The 20,292-nt window shown below is 37.3% G+C and overlaps 1 long non-coding RNA gene across 1 annotated transcript in view; it reads right to left on the bottom strand.

Moving 5' to 3' along the window:
• Positions 1-20,292, bottom strand: part of LOC103884504 — a 61,628-nt gene that overhangs the window by 32,331 nt on the left and 9,005 nt on the right. The window contains exon 3 of the long non-coding RNA XR_001902676.3: positions 413-604. This is a non-coding gene — a long non-coding RNA (uncharacterized LOC103884504). The remainder of the gene's footprint in view (positions 1-412; positions 605-20,292) is intronic.

Genomic DNA, 20,292 nt, shown 5'->3' with positions numbered 1-20,292 from the left:
GAACTACAGCCACATTAACATACGTAACTTTTAAAAATCTAATGTTGAATGAAAAGAAGTTGCAGAATGATACTACAGAGACCATTTATATAAAGTTTTAAAATATGCAAAATACATAAAATTGTTTATGGATGCATATATATATAAAATAAAGATGGATATAATTATATAACTATGGATATATAAATTTTACATAAACTAAGTTTCTTTAATTAAATCAAAGGTTATTTGTCTTTTCAGGGCAGATAGAGGCACTTTGCTCCGTGAGGTTACCCAAGGACACTGACTGGCACGGTGGCTCTGCCTTAACATGTGGCTTCCTAGGCTGTTTCAGTTACCACTTTCCAGCCAGTGAGAAAAAGGAAGCATCTTTAAAGAGGTTATCTAAAGTTGCATCATCACTTCCACTTACGTGCAATTGTCCCTAATTTAGTCTTGTCTTGCTGCAAGGGAGGCTGGGAAATGCAGTTTATTCGTGTGGCCACATGCCCAAGAAGTAAATAATGTACACGAGGAGTAAATAAGGCGCTGAGCCCACCAGATAGATGTCTCAGTCACAATAGTAAAAATATAAAAGCAGACATGGGAATGAGAGTTGTTGTCTCTAGGAAAGAAGAGAAGGAAAAGAGATGAGGGAGGCTACACAGAAAGCTTTAAACGTGATGTTTAAAAAAATAATGAATATCAAGTTCAACAGAGCTTAAAGGGAAAAATAAATAAGTTTTTAGAAAATGAATACAATCTGACAAAATGTTAGAATTTCTTAAATCTGAGTGATGGAGATAAAGGTATTCATTATCCTATTTTTCACAGGTTTGAAATATTTTATAAATAAACAAATAGCCTTTAAGTACCTCTAGTAAGTGAATAATAATATGCAAAAGAACAAATAAGTAGATAGTAGTTGTAGTTGTCATATGATGCAGTTTTCATCTACATTAAGTGTTTACCAAACATATTGTAATAATTAAATCAACAAAATCAGCATTACAGGCTTTCTAAATAATGAACGGTGCATACTAAAAACATTTTACATATTTTCACTTTTTTGAGACAGGATTTCACTCTGTCGCCCAGGCTGTGAGTGCAGTGGTGCAATCTTGGTTCACTGCAGCCTCAACCTCCCGGGCTCAGTTCACCTCAGCCTCCCAAGTAGCTTGGATTACAGGCACACGTCACCACACTCAGCTAATTTTTTGTATATTTTGTAGAGACAGAGTTTGGTTTAACCATGTTGCCCAGGCTAGTCTGGAAGCCCTGGGTTCAAGTTATCTGCCTGCCTCTGAAATCCCAGAGTGCTGAGATTACAGGCATGGGCCACCACACTCAGCCCCCCCATTTTAAGTATTTTAAAAATGCTGAAGTTAACCTGAGGTCCTTAAAGCGCAACCACTGCCTAGCCTTCTTAGCGAATCTGAGAAGGCTGAACTGCCCTAAGCACACCCACTCAATCTGTATCTTGGCTGCATCTCTTTTTGGTGAGTGACAGCTGTTTTAAGGGGCTATATGCAAGGCGGGTTGGAGGTAGAAAACTAAGAGAATCTAAGAAAAGAAGCGTATCCAGTCCATATCACTTAATTACAGGGTACAAATCAATTACTCAAATCAAACACATACATAGTTTTCTCTAACGAGGTCTAATTCATAAATTTTAATTAAAAAGGAAGATTTGTACAGTCCTGTCATCAGAACTGAGTTTTCTCATAAGAAATCAAGAAACTGGCAGATACATATGTTTAATTTACTATATTGTAATCAGTGAAAACGTACGCTTTTAAACCAGCTACAAATTTTAATCATGAAAGTACTTATTTAGATTTGGAAGGATTACAAAATGCAGGGGAGGTAAGACTGTTTAATAAACTAACAGAAACTGTGTTAAGCTCTATTACACAAACAATTGCCTCATCTTTTGAATTGTACATGATAAAGCATATTAATTTCTGTGTAAACAAACACATTACTTGATATGGTATGATTGTATGTTTTTAAATAAATGATAAATAAGTAAACTATGTATTTATCACTACATGCTTCCACAGATCTCATGGATTTTACATTTCTTCGTTTTCTTTGGGGATATATATCTCTATCTCAATGAAAAATTCCACACAAATCATTGATTCTGAGCTAGATACTTTTTTTTTCTAAGGATAGAAGTTCCTAATTTGCCTATAATTCTTACTTTTTGTACCAAGCAATTAATGTGATGGCTTAAATGTAATGGGTAAGTTAACACAAATATTATATATTAAATACTTTATTAACTATGTAGCCCTGGATTGCTTAGAACAATGTTGCTCAGAGTGAGTTTTGTGTACTGATGCTAATCTACAAACTGTTAGTGGTTGTGGTGTAGTAAGCTCAGAAACTCAGAATATAGCTTTGGCAACTGTTATAGCAATTTGACAATAATTTTATGTCTATTAAATCTACAAACATTATTTTTGTTGAATTTTTCAAGTAATTCATTTCTAATATGTTGGTATTGGTCCACAACTAACTGGAAATTCAAAAACTTGGTTGTCCCCACAGATAGTATGAGAAATACCAGCCAAAAAAAAAAATAAAACAAACCTAGTAGCTTTGACCTAAGAGCCTTAAAGCTCCCAGACAGATTGATTTTATATAGTACTGAGAAAAGTCATTTTAAACAATGTTAATAAGACCTTACATTTATTTAACATTTAATAGTTCACCAAGCATCTAAGTCCAGTAGGATAGGGATCATTATCTCCACGTTATAGATAAGGAAACTGAAACTGAGGTAAGTGATCTGGCCAAGGTCACCTAGTCACTAGATAAAAGAGCCGTAAATGGAACATGCATCTTACAACGCTAAGCCAATATTCTTTCTGGTACATCATGCACAAGGGTAAAATAATGCTGGTTTGATAGAAAAATTGAAACCATGATTGTATCACTCAACTTTGAAATGAAGTTATTCATGCTTTTAAATTCAATTGTTCTTGGGGATACAGAGAAACAAAAGAACCTATTCAGATCTGAACTTGGTGTTTTAGACTGCAGCCTTTAATGTCGAGGAATCTTAGACTTTTACTTCCATTGTGCACACAAGCTCAGGGGTAATAAAGTGTTAATATTTTGTTGATGTATCAAGTTTGAAATGCGAAGGAGTGAAATAGAAGGCCTACATTTAAAAAACTAACTTTTTTCACTGCTATGCAATAGATGTACATATTTCCAAATAATAAAGTTATTAGAGGTACACATGATAATTGAATACATTTATATAATTTCCAATGATCAAATCAGTGTGATTAGAATATCTATCACCTTAAATATTAAATATTATGCCAGAAACATTCAAATTATTGTCTTCTAGCTATCCTGATATATACAATAGATTATTATAAATAGATTATTGTATAGTCACCCTACCGATCTATCAAACACAAGGTCTTATTTCTTCTAGCAAAATTAACTTTAGAAGGCATGTTCTAGTCAGTGCTGTCTAATCATGCCACATATGGCTATTTAAATTTAACTTAGTTAAAATTTTAAGTTAAAAATTTGGTTTTTTAATTGCTTGGGCCACAATCCAACTGCTTAATACCCACACATGACTGATGGTTACCATATTGAACATCATAGCTATGGAACATTTCCATCACTATAGAAAATTCTACTGGACAGTGCTGTTACAGTTTTCCAGACAGACACTTACCTTTGATGAATTTAAAGTAGAAAGATACAGAAATTAAAATCAAGAGTCTCCTACAATAAGAAAAATCTAGTTATATATATGCAACAATTATTTCCAAAGCCAAATTGTTTCATACACTATAGGCAGTCAGTTAAGATAGTGAGGGGAATTTTATCCTAAATTTATTAGATACAGATTAACATAAAAAACATAAAACTTGCATTGAAAGAAGTCTAATTTTGAGATAGAAATTTATCATGAAAGTAAATAGTCAGTATGCCTCACCTTTATACTTTAAAAAAAGAAAAGAAAAATATGTAAATAAGATGTAATTAAGGCGAAATAAAAGAAACATTTGATGGCTCTCTGAGAATTTATAGCAATGCCAGCATAGCAAATCAGAAAATTAGGCTCAATAACACAATTAGGACACATTGGAATTATGGTGGAGTAACCTTATTATTTGGTAATAGAAATTAAAAAGGCAGAGTAGAAAATCTAAAGCAATAAGACAAAATGAGTTTTTTGTAGCAAGCAAATCAACCATGATTTAGAGTCCAGGAAATGGAATGTGTTTTTAGATCCATCTCTGAAGAAAGACATATGGCCAGCATCCTGAAGGCTGCTTCCTAGCCAGCTGCCATGCTCAAATCCTAAGGTGCATTTCAGGCAAAGGCACTCTTCATTGTGTATGATCTCGTCTCTCACTCTGATGGAGTATGCTGGACTCACGTGAAAGCCTCAAAAACTCCTTTTACTGCTTTATCTTAAGGCTCACATCAAAGGTAGGCCAACACTGTGTTCCACATTGCCTTTCAAGGTCAGGGAGGTCTGAAAATGCATCCAGTCTCCATTTTATTATTCTAATGACATGACAGGAAGAAAGCAAAGCACTAAGGAAGGACCAAGAGGGATGACAATGCAGAAGAGTGCTGCAGGAACATGTGTCGCAGTCCAAGGGTATTTAGAGTAACTTTACTCCTGGCATGTTACATCGTTGACCCATATGTAGGCTCCTCCTCTTTTAGGGTAGATGGAGAGAGAAAGAGAAATTTTTTTTTTAATGTCTCACAAAAACGAAATATATTTACTTCCAAAATATCTCTTCTGAAATCAACTGAGATAACCATAGTTTACCCATTTTTTTTTTGAAGGCTCTGTGAACAACCTATCTGATTCTTGCTAACAGAAAGAAATTAGTCGGAAATTTAAAAGTAGGTGTCAGTGCTGGAAGAAGTGATCACAGCGCTCACAAAGTGATGACAAGAAGCAAAGAGGTGTTGAAGGAGAACTGGCTCTGAAGGCAGGTGGACCTGTGTTCGAATTGAGCCTGAACCTCTTACTAGCTCCATAGGAGGAGTTGATAACATTCAATCAGCTACATTACCCGCAATTATCTAGGGGTAAAGGTATCTATCTTGCAGAAGAAGATAAACAATGTGGCTAAATAAAAGTAATTTTTAGAAAATCTAAAGTTGCCACAGTTGGAATCCAATGGAGAGGCAATAAAAAAGCCAAAGAACATAACATTTTTACATAATCATTAGCAAATTATCCCAAGAATGAGAAGGGTAATTTTAAAAATCAAGTTAGCTACAGACTAATATCTAATGGCAATTGAGTCTAACTGCCACAATGTGGAAAGTGAGATCTGATCACTGCAGATTAGCATTAGCAGGGGCCTCTATGCAAAGGCTTTCAAAGATCAAAGTGGAAAGCATAAATGCGTGAAGCGGCAGAGAGTGGTACAGCCTGTAAAGAACTGAAGAGGCTACACTAGTCAAAAGGTATTCAGATTTTAAAATGTTAAAAACCACGTATGCTGCACAAAACAAATCTGAAGGCAGAATTTGACTTAAGGGATGCCAGTTTGGAACTTCATACACAAAGACAAATTCCCATCTATGGATAACTTATACACAACATAAAACAAAAAAAAATCCTGTCAATCCAATATAATTCACTTTGCACCATAAGGGGATGAGGATGTGGGAAAACAAATACTACCTACATTTCTAAAAAAAAATTAGTATTTATTGAATATTGAATTGAATTGAATATTGTGGTCACTATTCATTCCACATCCTATCCTTTCATTAACTGCAGAAAAGGGTGAAGGAAGAAGGCATTAAAATCATTCAGTAGAGGAAGGTATGGAGAGAGGAGTATGGAGTCATAAAATATCCCAAACCAGGAACAATGGTAAAGGTGAGCCTTAGGAGTAGGAAAACATCCTGAAAAGCTGGGGGAGAACATCTTGCCTAGAAGAACAAGGAACAGATATTTTCCTTTCTTCTCCCTTTGTCTGTTTGGTTTAAAAGACTGGATTAAAACTTTTATAGGAGCATTAAAGGAAGCTGAGGGAGTCATGGATTTTTGGTCTGTCGGCTTTTGTGGCTTTAAATCTTTTAGCCTGTGAGCTTTCAGGATTTTGCCTTTTGGGGCTGAGGAACTTCATGGGTCTTTTGGACCTTTGGAATTCTGGGGCTATGTTGTCTCTCTTGGACTGAGGAATGCTATTGTTTTACAGATACAGGGATGGAAAAAGTACAGAGCGAATTGTTTGAGATTGACTCTCAGCCTCAGGCTGAAGTAAGAGAAGCGAAGGATAACTGTATATGTCTTTCTGAATTCCTTTAGCAGATGCTTGTCATTTCTTTTGACTGCCCAGCATTGGAGTCCTTTTCTGGATTTGGGGAATTCTCTGCCTTATAAATCTTGATGGGAGACAAAGACTCCCTGCCCCATCTAGAAGCTAGATACTCTCTTTCCTACTTTCCTTTGCAGGTAGAAAGAAATGTATCCAGGCTCCACTTTGACTCAGGAGTTAGTGGCACAAGGAAGCAGGCACTCTGCAGAATCCAATCCAGAAGCTGCAGTGGTAGCAGTTCTATAGTAGCCACAGTTAAGTGTTTCTTATATGTTGGCAGCTATTTGAGATGCAGCATCTGGGCAGTGGTGCCTTTATGGGACTAATTTGGCTTCAGACTTCAGAGTTGGTTTCTATCTGTGTAACCTCCAAGCTTGGTTCGACTTCCATTCTAGAGATTCTGGGAGGTAGCCAATATCCTTTATGAAAATCCTTTTCTACTTATTCTTAGCAGAGCTGGTTTCTATTGCTTACAACTAACAATTCTTACTGATACAGCTCTGAGGTCCAATCCACCAGGAAATTAAAGAAGAAGTTCAACAAACAAGCTCTATTGAGAAACAGACTGCTGTCATACTGTGTTGGGAATCTGAGCATAGTAGTATAGGTGAGGGTATGAATAATTTAAGAGTTATGTCCACTTATACTGATACTCTACTAAAACTAACTCTCTCTGAGGTCACCTATGACTTTCTTATTGCTAAATCTAATGGCCTCTGTTAACTTCCCACATTTACATTTTCTGCCATATTTGACAGTGTTGACCATTCCTTCCTCCTGGAATCTTTATTATCTATTGACAGGGAACATCTTGAGGGCAAAAATTTATCAGGACTGTCTTTGTACTCCCAGCACATTGCATTTTGCCTGACACATCGCACTCAAGATTTCAATGAATAAATGCATGAATACATATTGTATTTTTAACTATGATGAAAAGAGAAAGGCTAATTGAATAAAGCACACAGAAAATATTGGTGAAGAGTGAAAAAGTGACGGTCACCTATTTTGAGTATTTTAAGCCCATTTTAATGCAGTGATCAGCAATAGATATTATATAAGCAATGTATTGATTAATAATACAAACAAGACAAGTAACTGTCATCGAACTAATATTTATCAATGGAATTGGTCTATTTGTTAAGACACATTGATTTATCAATTAAATTGAAGACTAAAAACATAATGAAGAGTCACAAAAACTGCATGTAGTTGTCAGAATCCCAAGAAACATCAAAGGCCTGTGAATATTTAGTTAATCAAACAGGTTTTTACCTCAACAAAGTCAAAAGTTCTCTTGTCCATGTAACAAGATCATCACACTTTCTGGATCTTCAGAGATCACCAGATTGATGTTTACCATACTTAGATGAAAATCTGAAGATAAAAGTGATATTTAGCTGGGCAAGACTGAACCTCCTCTGTAGAACACCAATAGTTAAATAGGAAAAATCAAGATCAACATGTCCCAACCTAACCAGATATCAATCTCTCTGCTATTACTGATCAAGAACCGGGATCACAAAACTGTCATCAGTGGGACAAATCCAGCCCATCATCCGTTTTGGCAAACAAAAGTTGATCAGAACACAGCCATACCCACTTGTTTATATATTGTCTATGGCTGCATTTGTTCTGCAATGGCATAGTTGAGTAGTTGGGGGACAGAGTATAGCCCAAAAAGAGCCTAAAATATGTACTACCTGCTCCATTATAGAAAAAGTTTGCTGACTTTTAATAAAAAAGATATGGAGAAAGAAGAGAAGTCTAATTTAGATTTCTGGACCTACACAAAAGTGCCCTGAAAATGAGAATTCTTTTGCTCCATCCATCTCACTCTCAGAGCTGAAACGTTTCCTCTATCCTCCCTCTTCCTCACTTCACTACAATCAAGGCTTACAACTGTGAACAGTTTATTTATTTTTTTCCATACTTTGGAACACTTACATCAAAAGTAAACAGTTTATGGTAATTAAAATATGTGATTAAAAATCTAACCACTTCTAAATTATCCCAGTTCTTTTCCTTGAGTTCTCACATTGTTCTCTCTTTTTTCAAAAGTAATAGTTTCCTTTTCATTGACAATCCTTCTTCTGACCACTCCTTGTCAACCTGTCTCTTTGCTCTTATTTTCCCACAGATTTTTCTTTTTTCTTTTCTTTTCTTTTCTTTTTTTTTAAGACAGAGTCTCCCTCTGTCGGCCAGGCTGGAGTGCAGTGGTGCCATCTCAGCTCACTGCAACCTCCTCTGCATCTTGGGTTCAAGTGATTCTCCTGCCTGAGCCTCCCGAGTAGTTGGGACTACAGGCGCATGCCACCATGCCGGCTAATTTTTTGTATTTTTAATAGAGATGGGGTTTCACCATGTTAGCCAGACTGGTCTCAAACTCCTGACCTTCTGATCCACCCGCCTCAGCCTCCCAAAGTGCTGGGATTACAGGCGTGAGCCATTGCGCCCGGCCTTTCCCACAGATTTCTTAAATGCAATATGTGTTCTAAGAACTATATTCTTCCAGCTCCATACTTGCGCATGCATCATTTATCTTTTTTCCAGAGCTTTCACCATCATTCCGTACAGCTAATTCCCGTTCACTTTAACCTTTACTTTAAACCCCACACCTGCATTTCCAAACGCTGTAAATCTTCATGTGGGCGTGTTGTGTTCCTATTCACATTTGTCTGGCTTGACATCTAAATCATTATCTCTGCCCACAAAAACAAATCATAAAATATACACAAAAATAGTACAGCTGCCGGGCGCGGTGGCACACGCCTGTAATCCCAGCACTTTGAGAGGCCAAGGTGGGCAAATCACAAGGTCAGGAGATCGAGACCATCCTGGCTAACACGGTGAAACCCCGTCTCTACTAAAACTACAAACTTAGCCAGGTGTGGTGGCACCACCTATAGTCCCAGCTACTCGGAAGGCTGAGGCAGGAGAATCGCTTGAACCTGGGAGGTGGAGGTTGCAGTGAGCTGAGATCCCACCACTGCACTCCAGCCTGAGCAACAGAAGGAGACTCTGTCAAAAAAAAAAAAAAAAAAAAGCACTGCTGTTCATTGTCTAACGTTCTCTGGGTTAATTACATCACTCTCCTACCAGTTGCCAAAACTAGAAACAAGAGAACCTCTCACCATCTACATCTAACCAAACATAAAATTCTAAAGATTCTTGAGTTTAAAATGTATCTGGAAATTTTCTCCTCCATGTAATTTCCAATACTCTATTTTATAGTCTCATCATTGAATACCTTCAAAATAGCTGCAACTGTATTCCTGTTTTGCTTGGGCTATTTCTCTAATTCATCTTTCATGTTGTTCCCAGAATTATCTTCCTATAATACAAATCAGATCATGAAACATCTCTGTTCAAAAATCTTCAAGATTCCCCTTGACCTACAAAGTCCAAATGCTTGGAGTGGCATTCAAGGCTGATCATGGTCTAAGCTACCTTTTCAGATCTATTACCAACTTACCTCCATCATAAAGTTTGAACTCTGATAGCACTGGATTATTTTTCATTTTCTGAACATAGCTGTAACATGTTAACATATATTTCTATTATATTATGTTCCAAAGAGTTGAGCCATACTCCCCACCCGCACCCCTAGGCTAACCATCCTACAATGCACTTGAGGAAAAATAGGTGGCCATAGTTTGGCTGGCAATTAGATTTTGCTTGCTGAGACATGTATGCAAGGTGGCTAGATTTTCAAAAGGGGGAAAGGGAAAAGGGGACCTCAGTAAGGTGGTTAGAAAGGCTGCTGAGGAGGTTCTGAGCCAGAACCAAAAGAAATAAGGCAATTATACGAGAAAAACTTCACAGAAAGAGCAGTTTAATGCTGTTTGCTGTATCATTCCCTCCTGTTTTCCCACTAAACTTGTAGTGAGTCTATATTTCTAAGCAGTATTCTCACAGTTGGGTTTATTTAAGAGCTAAAACCTAGTGGCCTGGCCTGAAGGTATGCGTGAAGTGATTCCTTTGAACTATGTTAGCCTCAATTTTTATGTTGAAAATTTCTTTAAAGGCATGAATCATATTTTATAGTAACTGATCTTTGTTTATGCCATTGATTTGAATTCTATCCAGCTCTATCCTGTTTTTCTCTTGTACCTAGTTCCCCCTTATCCACAGTTTCACTTTCTGTGGCTTCACTTACCGGTGGTCAACTGTGGTCCAAAAATATGAAATGGACAATTCCAGAAATAAAAAATTCATTAGGTTTAAATTGCCATCATTTTGAGTAGCAGGATGAACTCTCTCATTTTCCTGCTCCATCCCACCTGGGATGTGAATCATGCCTTTGTGCAGTGTACCCACATTGTAGATGTTACCCACATGCCCCTTAGTCAGCTTGTCTCAGTTATCAGATCAACTGTTTCAGTATCGGTATGGAAATGCTTGTGTTTAAGTAAGCCTTATTTTATTTAATAATGACCCCAAAGTAGAAGAGTAATGCTGCTGGCACTTCAGATATGCCAAAGAGAAGCCAAACATATGCCAAGGAGAAGTTGTTAAGCTCCTACTGTGCCTAATTTATAAATTAAACTTTATCATAGGCATATATTTACAGGAAAAAAACATAGTACAGTATATACAGAGTTCAGTACTATTTGAGGTTTCAGGTATCCACTGGGGTGGGCTTGGAATGTACCCTTTGTGGATAATGGGGGGACTACTGCAATTGTTATTTTAGTACTATTTCTGTGGTCTTTTTCTCCCAACCCCTTATAATATAAGAAGCTGGAAAAATGAGGTGCTCCATTCCACAATGGTATCTCCTATATAATCCTATCAACGTCATCAGCATGGCACATGCTCAGAAGTGCTCCTTGAGCCTATTCATTCTTTCTCTGAAACAGAAGTCTAAAGCTATGAAGACATTTTAGAAAACAGTTATGTCATTAGACATCTCTCCCACTACCAAACAAATGTTGTTGACTATGGTCCATTCTCCCATTAAATAACATTAGATTTGAGATACTTTTTAATGAGGCTTATAATATTATTTAATTCTTTAATAATTCTTTAACTTTTAAAGCTGTCTCTTCCACTGCAGTCAATTAGAGCATACAATTGATGTTTAAAAGAAAATCATGCCAGGCACTGTTCTAACAGTGCCAGTTAACAAGAAAGACAAAATCCTTGTTTTCATTGTTATCCCACTCTAGTACAGAGAAAAAACAAGCAAGCAAATAAAATAACAAAATACCAGAAAAGAATAAGGGTGTAATACAATAAAACAGGATGATGTGATAGAATGACGATTTTAGATTTGTTTGTTTGTATACATTATAAAAATGAGGCAACTGAGTTCTTCCAAGATACTTGATCTGTGACGGGAATGACCAGAAGGAGGCAGTTATAGAAATATCTGAGGAAAGAACATTCCTCACTGAGAGAATATGTAAGGTAGGAATGTGCTTGGCACGTTCGAGAAACAAAGTGTAAGGGGAAAAGATTTAAAATGATGACAAAAATACAAGCATAGCATAGATCACTTGAGGTCTTACTAGCAGGGTAACAAATTTCAGTTTTCTTTTAAGTGAGTGTATTAGTCTATTCTTGTGTTGCTATAAAGGAATACCTGAGACTGGTAATTTATAAAGAAAAGAGGTTTAATTGGCTCACAATTCTGCAGGCTGTACATGCACAGCTCCTGTATCTGCTCAGTTTCTAGGGAAGCCTCAGCAAGCTTTTACTCATGGCTGAAGGTGAAGTGGGAGTAGGCTCATCACATAGCCAGAGCAGGAACAAGAGAGAGAGAGAGTGGGAGGTGTCACACAGTTTTAAACAACCAGATCTAGTGTGAACTCGCTCATCACCAAGAGGATGGTGCAAAGCCATTCATGAGCGAGATTCTCCAATGATCCAAATATCTCCCACCTCCAGTGGATTACATTTCAACATGAGATTTGTCAAGGACACAAATCCAAACCACATCAGTGAAGTAGGAGGTTTTTGGAAGATTTTAAGCTTGGGAGTGATGGACCTGATTTTATAATGATGGTTCTGACTGTTCTATGGAGATTAGATTGTAAGTGGGCAAGATAAAAGGAAGGAAGACTAGCTGGGAGGCTCTTCAAAAAGTATAGACATGAGAAGATGGTGGCTTGGACCAAGGTGGTATAACAGTAGAAGTGGATAGATGTGAAATATGTTTTGAAAGAAGGAGGAATTCAATGGATCAAATGTGAGGGCAACAGAGAAAGAAAAAGGACAATCAACAGTGACTTCTAAGGTCAGGTACGGTGGCTCACGCCTGTAATCCCAGCACCTTGGGAGGTCAAGGCAGGCACATAACTTGAGGTCAGAAATTCAAGACCAGCCTGGCCAACATGGTGAACTCCATCCCTACTAAAAGTACAAAAATTAGCTGGGCGTGGTGGCGCATGCCTGTAATCCCAGCTACTCAGGAGGCTAAGACAGGAAAATCACTGGAACATAGGAGGCAGAGGTTGCAGTGAGACAAGATGGTGCCACTGCACTCCAGCCTGGGAAGCAAGAGAAAAACTCTGTCTAAAAAAACAAAACAAACAAACAAAAAACACACAAACAAACAAAAATCCCAACAATGGCTTCTAGGTTTTTGGTTTAAATAAAATGAAATAGTAAGGAATGGGAAAGGAGCAGATTAAGGGGGAGAGGATAATCAAAATTTGTCTTTTAGCCACATAAAAATTGAATTGTTTATGACATGCAAGAGGAAGGATCATTATAGGTAACTGGATATACACATCTGGAGCTCAGTGTCAAGATCAGAGATGACATATAGTCTTGGGAGTAAATGGAGACATTCAGGGAAAGTGTGTAGAGGAGAGAAGAGAAAAAAAGGGGACGGGAGGCCACCAGTATTTAGAGGACAGCAGAGAAGGAGCCTCTGAGTTACAAGAAAAAACAGAGCATGAACTCTTCTCCACTAAGCTGCAGACTCCTACATCCAATGCCCATTTTATAATCACTACCAAACAGCCAACAAGATCTTCTTTTCTTATGTTACTGTATGTAGAAATGCTAGGATTTGCCTATAAGATGCTGGTCCAATGTGCTTATTTGTTTTAACAAGACAAACATTTCCAAGAACTTTCTTATTTTGAGTGATATTTCTAGTGCTGCAAGCCACTCACAGGTCATTTCTGAACTCAGCATACTGTTATCTGACTTCAGCAATTGGATGTCATGCTTTTCCCCCGATGGCACAAGTCCTGTTGCACATTTTTGTTCTGGGGGGATGTCTCTGTTTTATTTTGAGCATTTTATGCCTGATTAAACTCCATCTCAGCAACTGAAGAACTTCTTAAGAGAAGCATTTTTAGGTAGAAAACCTGGGAGCTTAGCTTATTGTTCACTACTAGTGTAAAATTTGGTGAATCCTTGAAACACATTTGTCTCACTTCTACAATGTGTGCTTTGAATGTCATTCTGTACTATAAAAAACAAAACAAATACAAAAAATAAAAAGTATGCCAAAAGTTCTGGAACAAACATTAAGTGAATGATTGAAAAAATAAATATATGCATGTAATATACACCCAAAGTCTAGGAGTTAAACCAGGTCTCTTTATCATCCAGAGGTCTTGTCAAATACTAAGAGTTTTAATTCTCCCTGATTTGGTGGTTAAAAATTGTGTGTGAGATAGATAAACCAGTAGTATCAATTTCTTCATTCTTCTCTCTCCTGTCCAGTTCCTTTCCTTCAATGTAAAAGTCATTGGCTGGGCACGGTGGCTGACCCCTGTAATCCCAGCACTTTGGGAGGCCAAGGCAGGTGGATCTCGAAGCCAAGAGATTGAGACCATCTTGGCCAACATGATGAAACCCCATCTCTACTAAAAATACAAAAATTAGCTGGGTGTGGTGGTACGTGCCTGTAGTCCCAGCTACTCAGGAGGCTGAGGCAGGAGAATCACTTGAACCTGAAGGTGGAGGTTGCAGTGAGCCGAGATCATGCCACTGCACTCCAGCCTGTGACAGAGTGAGACTCCATTTCAAAAAAAAAAAAAAGTCATTGTTTAAACAATTGTCTGTATGTAGTTGGTGCTTAATAATTGTACTGCAGTGAGACTTTTTGGTATGAATTCTCTATCATGCCAGGTGTCTTGAGAACCTGGAACCATTAGTCACCCAAGTCACTGTTTTACTGAGCTGTTTTACAGTTTTAAGCAGACCATGTTGCTAGAGCAAAATATCCACTCTCCTCATCCTTAAAGAATGTAGTTTCTAACATGGGGTGTGCAAAACAAAACAATGGGAAGCAAGAAGAAAATATATACTTTATAAATATAAACTTTATACTTTATTTTGTATAAATTTCATATAAAGTATAGACTTTGTACTTTATTTTGTATCTAGAAAATATGGAAGGATTTACGTTTTTCTAACACATAATGTAATGACTAACACTTGTTCTCACATGTTCCAGAAGTCAAATATAGTACAGTGGGTAGCCCCAGTAGGGCTTGGCAGCAAGACACTCATAAATTCATTCCTCTTCTATGTATTACACTGCACCACAGTTTATGTTTATACTGTACCACAGTTTATGTGCTACACAGAACATTGTCAATGTGATTATTTTTTATAAAGTAAAATCTTTGAAATAATAATAGAGTCATTGTGATACTTTGTAATAAGACAAGGGCTGATCATGAACTTTTTTTTTTACCACATAGTAACCAGTTCACCAGTTATCTTGCAGAAATGACTGTCCAACTAAAAGCTGAGTAGCAACACTTATGTTTTAAAAATTTTAATAAGTGTTCCTAGTATGCTGACCTTTTCTATGAATACAACTGACTGTCAGATTTTTAAAAACAATATTATTAATCAGTTCTTTCAAGGTAAAGGTGACATTTTTAATAATGAAGGAGAAAATGGCTGCTGTTCAAAAAACATTTGTGCTATGGAGAGAGAATTTTTAAAATAGAAACTTGAAAATGTTCCAACATTATCTAATTTTATTGCTGAAAGCAATTTAAATGTAGAAACTCTTAATATCTGCACATTTAAAAACTTGGAAAAATAGAGTTTTAAAAACTGTTTGTAAAAGATCTTCCAAATGAGTAGTTTCAATGTTTTGAACCCATTTCTTAAAGATACAAAAATGCAATAACTTCTGATTAGTTTGCAAGAAAAAGTGATGATATTGGGGATGATATATATTTGCTAGCTGAATTTCAATAAAACTCTTTGCATAATTGGGGATGGGATTGAAAATAAATGAATATCATGATTTAGCAAGCACAACTAATGGTGCACTTCTTCCATCTGGCTGTACTTATTTTTGTGAGATAGCTCTTTCAGCTAAAATAGCTATTAACACCAACATGGGAATACGCTGAACTTAGAACCAGACTTCTGAGCCACAATATCACAAGGTATAAAATCAAGATTTTTTAAAATTGATGACGCATTTTTAGTCAAATTGTTCTCACCAGAAAAGGCAAAAAAGTTATTAAACCATTGATAAACAATATGAAATAATTCAAAAAATATTATTTAATCTTTATCTCACCATTCTTAATCTTTGTTTTTGGTTGTTTTACAAAGTATATATTATAGCAGAATATTTGTTTGCTTGTTTCTTTGAGATAGAGTCTTGCTCTGTCACCCAGGCTGGAGTGCAGTTGCGCTATCACAGCTCACTGCAACCTCTGCCTCCTGGGTTCAAGCGATTATCGTGCCTCAGCCTCCCGAGTAGCTGGGATTACAGGCATGTACCACCATACCCTGGCTAACTTTTGTGTTTTTAGTATAGGCGGGTTTCACCATGTTGGCCAGGCTGGCCTTGAACTCCTGGCCTCAAGTGATCCACCCACCTTGGCCTCCCAAAGTGCTGAGGTTACAGACATGAGCCACCAAGCCTGGCGAAAATATTATTAAATATATATAATTAATAATTATTTAATTATAATATTTGAGGAGTGTTCAAAAATTTTAGTAAGGGGTGCATGATCATAAAGAAATTTGGAAATCACTGCTTCAGTAGAACTAGTCCTGTCATGCCTCAAATTTCTGTTTACTTCTGTTATGTTGGGAGGTACAAGTCCCTCTGTCATCTACTACAATTTGCTCTTTCATTCCCATACTGCTTTGTAATCTTCTAAACTGAACCCCCACTTCTACCTCAGTCTTTCCAATCTACCCTCAAAAAATTCTGGATCTATGATCAATAAACTTCCTGTTGTAGCTAATGTCCACAGATGTTTCCCATTGGATCACATCTCCTGGTATTGATATCATTGTGAGTCCCTTCTCTTGAATCTGGATTGGCCTCATTCTTCAATTTAATCAAGAGAAAAAGGCAGAAGTGATGCTGTGCCAATTCTGGGTCTAAGTCTCAAGGAGGCCTAGCAGCTTCCACCTTTGCACTTTTGCAAGCCCTGAGCTGCCATGTAAAATGTCCAGCTGTACTGCTGGAAGGTTCATGTGAAGAAAGAGAGACTTTGAGATGAGAGAGAGAGAGAGAACTAGCCATCCTGCCTGAGCCCAGCTATCCCACCACCTCCACTAAAGCAGGTACCAGTTACGTGAATGAGCCATTTTGGCTGTTTCAGCCCTGTCAAAGCCTCCAGTGATTTCAGCTCCCTCTAATATCATGTGAATCAGAAGAATCACCCAGCTGGGCCCAGTCAACCAAAAGTATCTTGAGGGATAATAAAATTGTTATTTTAAAACATTGAGTTTTCACACGGTCTATTGGACAGCAATACACAACAAAACCCTCTCTTACGTACTCAATCCTCTGGGAACTTTCCCTTCAAATTTTTGACTTGTAAGTAACTTTCCATTTGAGGACAAAATTTTACCCAGTAGTCCTCTCAAGTGACATTTGCGTTTTCCCTCACACCCCACCTACTAAAAGCCCAATACATCACACCCATGTGATGACTCAGCTAGTAACCTTTCTCTCAGTTTCTAGACTTCTTAGTTCTTACCCTACTCCTCCTTAACCACCTGTTCTCATGGTCACACCCTAAAACTTATAAACTGAAACACCTCTGAAATACAAATTTTAAACATTTTATCCTTTCAGTTCACATGTGCTATTACTTGCACTGCAACCACTCCTTGGCCACATCAGGACCTCAAATAAACAATGAAAATTGTTGAGGAAAATAACACAACCAGGCTGACATATTAAACTCTTCATCAATGATTCCAACCTTAAATGGCCATTCAACACAGCCCAGCAAATACTATTTTATTTCTGCCTTAGGTTTGCAATCACAATTTTGGATACAACAGCTTCATGCTCTCTTCTCTCCTCAAATCATCTATCTCCCATGCCCCTTCTCTTACCTTCCATTAATGACCCCTTCTCTTGCTTCATAAATATAATCGAAGTTATTCAGTGGGGACTTGCCATCTTCTTGCCATCAAATCTACCAACCCTCCTGTGTATGATGGTCTTCATTTCTGTTACAAAGGTTCATGTTGGGTGTCCTTCTTTCAGGACCTTCACCCACTCTTGCCTCTCCAAAAGTTTTGTACCTCTAGTTATTCTGTCTATCCTGTGTCACCAACAGATCATTTCCTTCAGTGTAAAACAACAACAAAAATATTTTAAAATATCGTATTTCCCCTCCTATGCCATTTCTCTGCTCACCTCCACAGCAGAACTTCTTTTAAAAAGTGTGTGTATACACAGAATCATTTACTAGTTCTTCAAACTCTAAATCTAGCTTCCCTTCACAGTATTCACAGAAATCATTCGTGCTAACTGACCAACAATTTTCACATTGACAAATCCAGAGTACGATTCTGTTGCCATCTTATTTCTCTCCCAGTTTTCCTTATTTCAGTACATGACATCATCATTCATCCAATCACTTAAACCAGGAATTTAATACTTAACCTGAACAACTCCTTTACATTCTCTTCTAAATCCAATTCATCAGCAAGCCCCAGCTTTTCTACCTGTAGACAACCAAACCTCTGGTTTTTCTCCTTCTCCACCACAACTGCCCTGGTACAGCCTCAGCATGTCTCACCCTGATCTCTGCAACAGCCTCCTGGAAGCTCACCTTATTTCCACTTATCTCCATAGCTGCCAGAGTGATCTTTCCAAATTGTTGGTCGGTCTATGTAGTTTCATGGGTAAAACACGTTCAATGCTTTCTTTTAGTATGTAGAATGAAATTCTGATTCCAAATCATGGCCTATAAGACCCATCTGATAGGAGTGTAAGGATAATACTTATCCTCACTCCACACATTTCATAGAGAGGCAAGAACTTTCTATCAACAGGAAGAAGATCATGGAAACATTCCTGGTCCCTCTCATTAACTGCCTCATCTCCTCTCATCCCTTAGTACTCCTTTCTCTCCCTGAGAGGAAAAGATAATCCTCTCATTGGTGAGAGGGGAAGAGAGATTGAGCATGTGTGTCTTACTGGGTTCTTTCCCTTAGAGTGGCTTAATTCTCTGCCAGTTACTTAGTAGCCTACCCTGGAAGGAAAGCCTGCAGTTCCGCTTTGCCTGGGTCAATAGAGAGGTAAATTGATTCAGGGTGATGACAGTGGGAGGAGTATTTGGAAGCCCATTTGGCTGCAATTCTCCAATCAGCAAACTCAGTAATAAGGCTGTCATTTTGATCTTCATCTAGTGACTCTTGAGTCTCATCTCCCACCTTGGTTCCAAATTCTGGAGTAACACAGAGGACTTTTATTTACTGGCACCCACTAAAGTGCCAACTTTCACATTATTTGACTTTTCGCTGCCTCTGCAACTTCATTTGTTGCCATTCTCCCCTGTTTACTAGGCTTCAATTACTCTGACATTCTTTAATTTCCTAAAACATAGCCACAATTTTCTTGTTGCGCTTTGCACTTGCAGCTCCCTCTGCCTAAAATGTTTCTCCTCTGGCTTTTTCATGATTGGCTCTTTCTCATCTTTGGGTCTTAAATTAATTATCGTGCTCCAAGAGTGGCCTTCAAACACAAAATGTTACATAAAGGTGCTTCTCCACTGCCATTTTTGTCAATCACAGCTCCTTATCTGCTTTCCTCACAGTATTTATCATATCACATCTTCATGTGTAGTTTGTTTGTTTATTTGCTTATTGATTGTCTTCCTCACTCAAATGTACTCAATGAGGGAATAGGTCTTTCTTGTTCACTATTGTATCTTCAGGACTTAAATCACAGTAGGCTAGTAATAAGTAGTTGTTGAATAAATGAATGATTACATGGAACTAGCAATTTAGAATTAATACCTGGTTTTCTGACTTGATAATTACAAAGTATTTATTTCAATTCATTTCCATGTGAATTTTTCATGTTTCAGTAATTGTTTTGTTCCCACGTAAGCAGAAATTGTTTCTCTTTTTGCCATAAAAACCAAGTTCTAAAAATACAAATGCCTTAGAGAGATGTTACTTCAAGAATGCGGGGGTCAAGTTAATGATGTTTATTGAAAATTACATTGTGGAACTTTGACTAAGTTTTAGGAGGGAAAAAAGGACATAAAAAGGAAATTTATGGTACATCTGAAGAGACAAAAATGTATGTCACTGACATGATTAAAGCACACATATAAAATAAAAAGTAAGAAAAGTCTATTTTCCAGCATGATTAGAGAAAGTTAATACATTTATTAAGTAAATTTACATATACATATCACATATGTATCATTTATACATATAGGTTCTTACTAATTTTTAAAAATTGGAACAAAATAAATTTGATATTAACTACTGAGGTAAGCAAAATAATGCCCTGTCCCACTCCCCTAAGATGTTCATATGCATGTCCTAATCCCTAGACCCTGTGAATATGGCACCTTATGTGGCAAAAGGGGTTTTGCAGATGTGATTAATTAAGAAGCATGGGATTATCCTGGATTATTTGGGCAGACTGGATATAACCACAAGGGTTTTCATAAGTGAAAGAAAGAGGCAGGAGGGTGAAAGATGTGATTACAGCAGCAGAGGTTGAGTGATGCGATTGCTGGCTGGCAGGGGCCACAAACTAAGG

This window comes from Papio anubis, chromosome 3, assembly GCF_008728515.1.
Source record: "Papio anubis isolate 15944 chromosome 3, Panubis1.0, whole genome shotgun sequence".
Taxonomy (NCBI): Eukaryota; Metazoa; Chordata; class Mammalia; order Primates; family Cercopithecidae; genus Papio; species Papio anubis.
The sequence above is the reverse complement of the archived record's forward strand: the minus strand, read 5'-3'. Positions and strand labels throughout refer to the sequence as shown.